The sequence below is a fragment of the Lithobates pipiens genome, unplaced genomic scaffold (genome assembly GCF_037356315.1).
Source record: "Lithobates pipiens isolate NorthernLeopardFrog02 unplaced genomic scaffold, aLitPip1_a1.2 Scaffold_16, whole genome shotgun sequence".
NCBI lineage: Eukaryota > Metazoa > Chordata > Amphibia > Anura > Ranidae > Lithobates > Lithobates pipiens.
In genome coordinates this window covers 13,390,839-13,399,199 of record NW_027507748.1, presented here as the reverse complement: position 1 = coordinate 13,399,199, position 8,361 = coordinate 13,390,839, and positions in this window count along the sequence as shown.

The following is an 8,361-nucleotide window of genomic DNA, read 5'->3' as shown; positions in this document are numbered from 1 at the left end:
CTGCAGAGGGGCATCGCTGGCTGCATCAGTCCTGCGCTATTCACCCCCATCATGGGAGGCACCAGGGGCGGGGGCGGAGTTCCGCCCCCAGGCCACGCCCCATTTTCGGCTCAATTATCGGCCGTTTTTTCCTTTCGGCAAATTGCCGAAAAGGGCATTTTTAGCCGATATGTTTCGGCGGCCGAAATTTCGGTGCATCCCTAGTTAGAACTGAGTGGGGGATCAGCAGAGCTAAAGGTTACTTCTGAGCAGGGGATCAGCAGAGATGGGGTTACTACTGAGTGGGGTATCAACGGAACTAGGGGTTACTGTTGAGTGGGAGATTAGCAGAGCTGGGGGTTACTACTGAGCAGGGGATCAGCAGAGCTGGCAGATACTACTGAGCGGGGGATCAGCAGAGCTGAGGGTTACTACTGAGAGGGGGATCAGCAGAGCTGGGGGTTACTACTGAGCAGGGGATCAGCAGAGCTGGGGGTTACTACTGAGAGGGGGATCAGCAGAGCTGGGGGTTACTACTGAGTGGGGGATAAGCAGAGGTGAGGGTTACTACTGAGAGGGGGATCAGCAGAGCTGAGGGTTACTACTGAGCAGGGGGATCAACAGAACTAGGGGTTACTGTTGAGCGGAGGATCAGCAGAGCTGGGGGTTATTACTGAGCAGGGGATCAACAGAACTAGGGGTTACTGTTGAGTGGGGGATCAGCAGAGCTGGAGGTTACTACTGAGCAGGGGATCAGCAGAGCTGGGGTTACTACTGAGCAGGGGATCAGCAGAGCTGGGATTACTACTGAGCAGGGGGATCAGCAGAACTAGGCCTTACTGTTGAGGGGGGATCAGCAGAGCTGGGGGTTACTACTGAGAGGGGGATCAGCAGAGATGAGGGTTACTACTGAGTAGGGGGATCAGCAGAGCTGGGAGATACTACTGAGTAGGGGGATCAGCAGAGCTGGGGGTTAATACTGAGCAGAGGATCAACAGAACTAGGGGTTACTGTTGAGCGGGGGATCAACAGAGCTGGGGGTTACTGTTGAGCAGGGGATCAGCAGAGATAGTGGTTACTGTTACTTAGTATGCATGTAAAGTAGCGCATCTTTCCCATGTTTATATTCTCAATCCTAATTTTTTTATTAGAAACTATTATACAAATAGACAAATATTAATACAAACCCCCCCCCCCAAACAAAAAATAAAAAAGATGAGGGAAAATGATGGCAACACATGAAGATCATGTTTCAAAAGATTATTATGTCTTATTTCGATTTTTACTACTGAGAGGGGGATCAGCAGAGCTGGGGGTTAGAACTGAGTGGTGGATCAGCAGAGCTAAAGGTTACTTCTGAGCAGGGGATCAGCAGAGATGGGGTTACTACTGAGTGGGGTATCAACGGAACTAGGGGTTACTGTTGAGTGGGAGATTAGCAGAGCTGGGGGTTACTACTGAGCAGGGGATCAGCAGAGCTGGCAGATACTACTGAGCGGGGGATCAGCAGAGCTGAGGGTTACTACTGAGAGGGGGATCAGCAGAGCTGGGGGTTACTACTGAGCAGGGGATCAGCAGAGCTGGGGGTTACTACTGAGAGGGGGATCAGCAGAGCTGGGGGTTACTACTGAGCAGGGGGATCAGCAGAGCTGGGGGTTACTACTGAGCAGGGGATCAGCAGAGCTAGCAGATACTACTGAGTGGGAGATTAGCAGAGCTGAGGGTTACTACTGAGCAGGGGGATCAGCAGAGCTGGGGGTTACTACTGAGCAGGGGATCAGCAGAGCTGGGGGTTACTACTGAGAGGGGGATCAGCAGAGCTAGGGGTTATTACTGAGAGGGGGATCAGCAGAGCTAGGGGTTACTACTGAGCAGGGGGATCAGCAGAGCTGGGGGTTACTACTGAGAGGGGGATCAGCAGAGCTGGGGGTTACTACTGAGTGGGGGATAAGCAGAGCTGGGGGTTACTACTGAGTGGGGGATAAGCAGAGGTGAGGGTTACTACTGAGTGGGGGATAAGCAGAGCTGGGGGTTACTACTGAGTGGGGGATCAGCAGAGCTGGGGGTTACTACTGAGTGGGGGATAAGCAGAGCTGGGGGTTACTACTGAGTGGGGGATCAGCAGAGCTGGGGGTTACTACTGAGAGGGGGATCAGCAGAGCTAGGGGTTACTACTGAGCAGGGGGATCAGCAGAGCTGGGGGTTACTACTGAGAGGGGGATCAGCAGAGCTGGGGGTTACTACTGAGTGGGGGATAAGCAGAGCTGGGGGTTACTACTGAGTGGGGGATAAGCAGAGGTGAGGGTTACTACTGAGCAGGGGGATCAACAGAACTAGGGGTTACTGTTGAGCGGAGGATCAGCAGAGCTGGGGGTTACTACTGAGCAGGGGATCAGCAGAGCTGGGGTTACTACTGAGCAGGGGATCAGCAGAGCTGGGATTACTACTGAGCAGGGGGATCAGCAGAACTAGGCCTTACTGTTGAGGGGGGATCAGCAGAGCTGGGGGTTACTACTGAGAGGGGGATCAGCAGAGATGAGGGTTACTACTGAGTAGGGGGATCAGCAGAGCTGGGAGATACTACTGAGTAGGGGGATCAGCAGAGCTGGGGGTTAATACTGAGCAGAGGATCAACAGAACTAGGGGTTACTGTTGAGCGGGGGATCAACAGAGCTGGGGGTTACTGTTGAGCGGGGGATCAACAGAGATAGTGGTTACTGTTACTTAGTATGCATGTAAAGTAGCGCATCTTTCCCATGTTTATATTCTCAATCCTAATTTTTTTATTAGAAACTATTATACAAATAGACAAATATTAATACAAACCCCCCCCCCCCAAAAAAAAAAAAAAAAAGATGAGGGAAAATGATGGCAACACATGAAGATCATGTTTCAAAAGATTATTATGTCTTATTTCGATTTTTTTTAATGACAACTTTTTTTTATTTTATTTTTTTTTGTTTATTGTATTGTAGTGTAAATATGAGATGTGAGGTCTTTTTAATCCCCAGATCTCATATTTAAGAGGTCCTGTCATGCTTTTTTTTTCTATTACAAGGGATGTTTACATTTCTTTTAATAGGAATAAAAGTGTAAAAGTTTTTTTTTAAAGTGTAAAAATAAAAAAATTAAGTGGTTAAGATCGTATAACTATTTATTTGTGAAATTCTTATGAAAACCGTGTTCAAACCACCCATGTGAGGTATCGCTGCGATCGGTAGAGCGAGAGCAATAATTCTAGCCCTGGATCTCCTCTGAAACTCTAAATATGCAACCTGTAGAATTTTTTTTTTTTAACCACTTCCCGACCAGCGCACGATGATGTACGTCGACAGAATGGCACGGGCAGGCATATTGGCGTACATGTATGGAGGAAATGCTGTATAAACAACATTTCTCCATTCTGCCTAGCAACTAGTGACGCTGATCTCTGCTCCATGTGATTGGAGCAGAGATCAGTGTACACTAAATGAAAGCCCAACCCCCCCACAGTTAGTAACACACCCCTAGGAACACTTAACCCCTACACTGCCACCCACTGGTTAACCCCTTCACTGCCACTGTCATTTACACAGGAATCACTGCATTTATATAGCAGTAATTACTGTATAAATGACAATGGTCCCAAAAATGTGTCAAAAATGTCCGATGTGTCCCCGAAAATGTCGCAGTCACAATAAAAATCGCAGATCGCCGCCATTACTAGTAAAAAAATAAATAATAAAAAATTATTAATAAAAATGCTATAAAACTATCCCTATTTTGTAAACGCTATAACTTTTGCGCAAACCAATCAATAATCGCTTATTGCGATTTTTTTTACCAAAAATATGTAGAAGAATACGTATCGGCCTAAACTGAGGGAAAAAAATGTTTTTTTATATATTTTTGGGGGATATTTATTATAACAAAAAGTAAAAAATAATGCGTTTTTTTCAAAATTGTCGCTCTATTTTTGTTTATAGCGCAAAAAATAAAAACCGCAGGGGTGATCAAATACCACCAAAAGAAAGCTCTATTTGTGGGAAAAAAAGGACGTCAATTTTGTTTGGGAGCCACGTCGCACGACCGCGGAATTGTCAGTTAAATCGACGCAGTGCCGAATCGCAAAAAGTGGTCTGGTCTTTGACCAGCAAATTGGTCCGGTCTGAAAGTGGTTAAACATCGCCTATGGAGATTTTTAAGAGTAAAAAGTTTGTCGCCATTCCACAAGCGCAGCTTTGAAGCTGTTAAAATGTTGGGGTGCAATTTTGAAGCGTAACATGTTGGGTATCATTTTACTCGGCGTAACATTATCTTTCACAATTTAAAAAAAAAAATTGGCCTAACTTTACTGTTGTCTTATTTTTTAATTTAAAAAAAAAGTGTGCTTGTAAGACCGCTGCGCAAATACGGTATGAGAGAAAATATTGCAACCACCGCCATTTTATTCTCTAGGGTGTTAGAAAAAAAAAATTATAATGTTTGGGGTTCTAAGGATCTCAGAAATTAAGTGCTTAAGATCGTATGCCTATTTATTTGTAAATTCTGGGGGATTGGGATGTTTTTGGAATAAGAATCCTATATATTGATGATAGAACATCGAGAGTTTCAAGAAACGATTAGATAAGCACCTGAACGACCGCAACATACAGGGATATACAATATAACACTGACATATAATCACACAACATACAGGAATATACAATGTAACATTGACATATAATCACACAACATACAGGAATATACAATATAACACTGACATATAATCACACAACATACAGGAATATACAATGTAACACTGACATATAATCACACAACATACAGGGATATACAATATAACACTGACATATAATCACACAACATACAGGAATATACAATGTAACACTGACATATGATCACACAACATACAGGAATATACAATGTAACATTGACATATGATCACACAACATACAGGAATATACAATGTAACACTGACATATAATCACACAACATACAGGGATATACAATATAACACTGACATATAATCACACAACATACAGGGATATACAATGTAACATTGACATATGATCACACAACATACAGGAATATACAATGTAACACTGACATATAATCACACAACATACAGGGATATACAATATAACACTGACATATAATCACACAACATACAGGAATATACAATGTAACACTGACATATAATCACACAACATACAGAGATATACAATGTAATAATACCGACATATAATCACACACATAGGTTGGATTTGATGGACTTGTGTTTTTTTTCACCCCTCACCTACTATGTAACAAGTTTTGGTTTAGTACTTTGTAACAAAATAGACTCTAACTAATTTAGATCTCTATCAAAAGATTGGTGGAGTAGAGGACAGGACATGGCACGCCTTGCTGATATTCCAGCCATTGTATTAGTGAGGGATGTTGTGTAGAAATGAAATTCATTATGGATGGAATTTTGCCCTGACAGCGACTCTGGCTCACTCTTCTGTGAGACTCTTTGTTCCGTATTAAAAACTGTAACCGTTCGACCGCAGGTGGAATTTGAGGCTTGCCAAATAAGGGGTGTCACCGGTCCTACTAGAAAAGCCCCAACCGAGGAATCATTTTATACCAGATGCTCAATAAACGAGATGTGAGAAAGGGTAAAGAAGAAAACGTGTCTTGTTGAGTACCACGGGAAGATCATTTTAACCAAGGAAGTGGCTGAAGATAATACTGATTCAACCCTTGTTCTACTGATATCTTGTTTGGCATCTGAATGGTGAAACCAGTTCACTAAGTTAGTCAGAACTGCCCAGGGCTGGACTGGGACAGAAGTTTGTCCCTGGACTTCATCCAGACCAGGCCACTTACATTTTGAGTGTCCCATCAGCACCCCCTTACATCAGTGTCCCATCCCCAGCCCCCTTACATCAGAGTGTCCCATCAGCAGCCCCCTTACATCAGAGTGTCCCATCACCAGCCCCCTTACATCAGAGTGTCCCATCACCAGCCCCCCTACATCAGAGTGTCCCATCAGCAGCCCCCTTACATCAGAGTGTCCCATCACCAGCCCCCTTACATCAGAGTGTCCCATCCCCAGCCCCCTTACATCAGAGTGTCCCATCAGCAGCCCCCTTACATCAGAGTGTCCCATCAGCAGCCCCCTTACATCAGAGTGTCCCATCACCAGCCCCCTTACATCAGAGTGTCCCATCACCAGCCCCCTTACATCAGAGTGTCCCATCAGCAGCCCCCTTACATCAGAGTGTCCTATCAGCACCCCCTTACATCAGTGTCCCATGAGCACCCCCTTACATCAGAGTGTCCCATCAGCACCACCTAACATCAGAGTGTCCCATCAGCAGCCCCCTTACATCAGAGTGTCCCATCAGCAGCCGCCTTACATCAGAGTGTCCCATCAGCACTCCCTTACATCAGAGTGTCCCATCAGCACTCCCTTACATCAGAGTGTCCCATCAGCACCCCCTTACATCAGAGTGTCCCATCAGCACCCCCTTACATCAGAGTGTCCCATCAGCACCCCCTGACATCAGAGTGTCCCATCAGCACCCCTTACATCAGAGTGTTCCATCAGCACCCCTTACATCAGAGTGTCCCATCAGCAGCCCCCTTACATCAGCGTGTCCCATCAGCACCCCCTTACATCAGAGTGTCCCATCAGCAGCCCCCTTACATCAGAGTGTCCCATCAGCAGCCCCCTTACATCAGAGTGTCCCATCAGCAGCCCCCTTACATCAGAGTGTCCCATCAGCACCCCCTGACATCAGAGTGTCCCATCAGCACCCTTTACATCAGAGTGTTCCATCAGCACCCCCTTACATCAGAGTGTCCCATCAGCAGCCCCCTTACATCAGTGTCCCATCAGCAGCCCCCTTACATCAGCGTGTCCCATCAGCACCCCCTTACATCAGAGTGCCCCATCACCAGCCCCCTTACATCAGAGTGTCCCATCAGCACCCCCTTACATCAGAGTGTCTCATCAGCACCCCCATTACATCAGAGTGTCCCATCAGCACCCCCTTACATCAGAGTGTCCCATCAGCAGCCCCCTTACATCAGAGTGTCCCATCAGCAGCCCCCTTACATCAGAGTGTCCCATCAGCAGCCCCCTTACAGCAGTGTGTCCTATCAGCAGCCCCCTTACATCAGAGTGTGCCATCACCAGCACCCTTACATCAGAGTGTCCCATCAGCAGCCCCCTTAAATCAGAGTGTCCCATCAGCACCCCCTTACATCAGAGTGTCCCATCAGCAACCCCCTTACATCAGTGTCCCATCAGCAGCCCCCTTACATCAGAGTGCCCCATCACCAGCCCCCTTACATCAGAGTGTTCCATCAGCACCCCCTTACATCAGAGTGTCCCATCAGCAGCCCCCTTACATCAGTGTCCCATCAGCAGCCCCCTTACATCAGAGTGTCCCATCAGCAGCCCCCTTACATCAGAGTGTCCCATCAGCAGCCCCCTTACATCAGAGTGTCCCATCAGCAGCCCCCTTACAGCAGAGTGTCCTATCAGCAGCCCCCTTACATCAGAGTGTGCCATCACCAGCACCCTTACATCAGAGTGTCCCATCAGCAGCCCCCTTAAATCAGAGTGTCCCATCAGCACCCCCTTACATCAGAGTGTCCCATCAGCAACCCCCTTACATCAGAGTGTCCCATCAGCAACCCCCTTACATCAGAGTGTCCCATCACCAGCCCCCTTACATCAGAGTGTCCCATCACCAGCCCCTTACATCAGAGTGTCCCATCAGCACCCCCTTACATCAGAGTGTCCCATAACCAGCCCCCTTACATCAGAGTGTCCCATCAGCACTCCCTTACATCAGAATGTCCCATCAGCAGCCCCCTTACATCAGAGTGTCCCATCACCAGCCCCCTTACATCAGAATGGCCCACTGAGCCATCGGCCTACTGGGAAACTCCCGGTAGTCCCGATGGCCAGTACATGCCTGGAGCTGCCGCAACATAATAATACTATAGATCCGGTACACCCGCTCCTCTGTGTTTATATGTTTTGTACCGCAGCAAAATGACATTACCAATCCTTACCAGACCCTTATCCGAGCATGCAACCTGGCAGGCTACAGGAAAAAGGGGGGGACAAGAGAGCGCCCCCCTCCTGAACCGTACCAGGCCACATGCCCTCAATATGTGGAGGGTGTTTTGGGGTCCACCCCCAAAACAACTTGTCCCAGCATGTTGATGGGGACAAGTGCCTCATCTCCACAACTCTTGCCAGGTGGTTGTGGGGGGACTGCAGGGGGCTCATTGGAATCTAGAAGCCCAATTGAACAAAGGAGGTCCCCAGATTCTGCCCCCCCATGTGAATGGGTATCAGTACATTGTACCCCTACCTATTCACCAAAAAAGTGTAAAAAT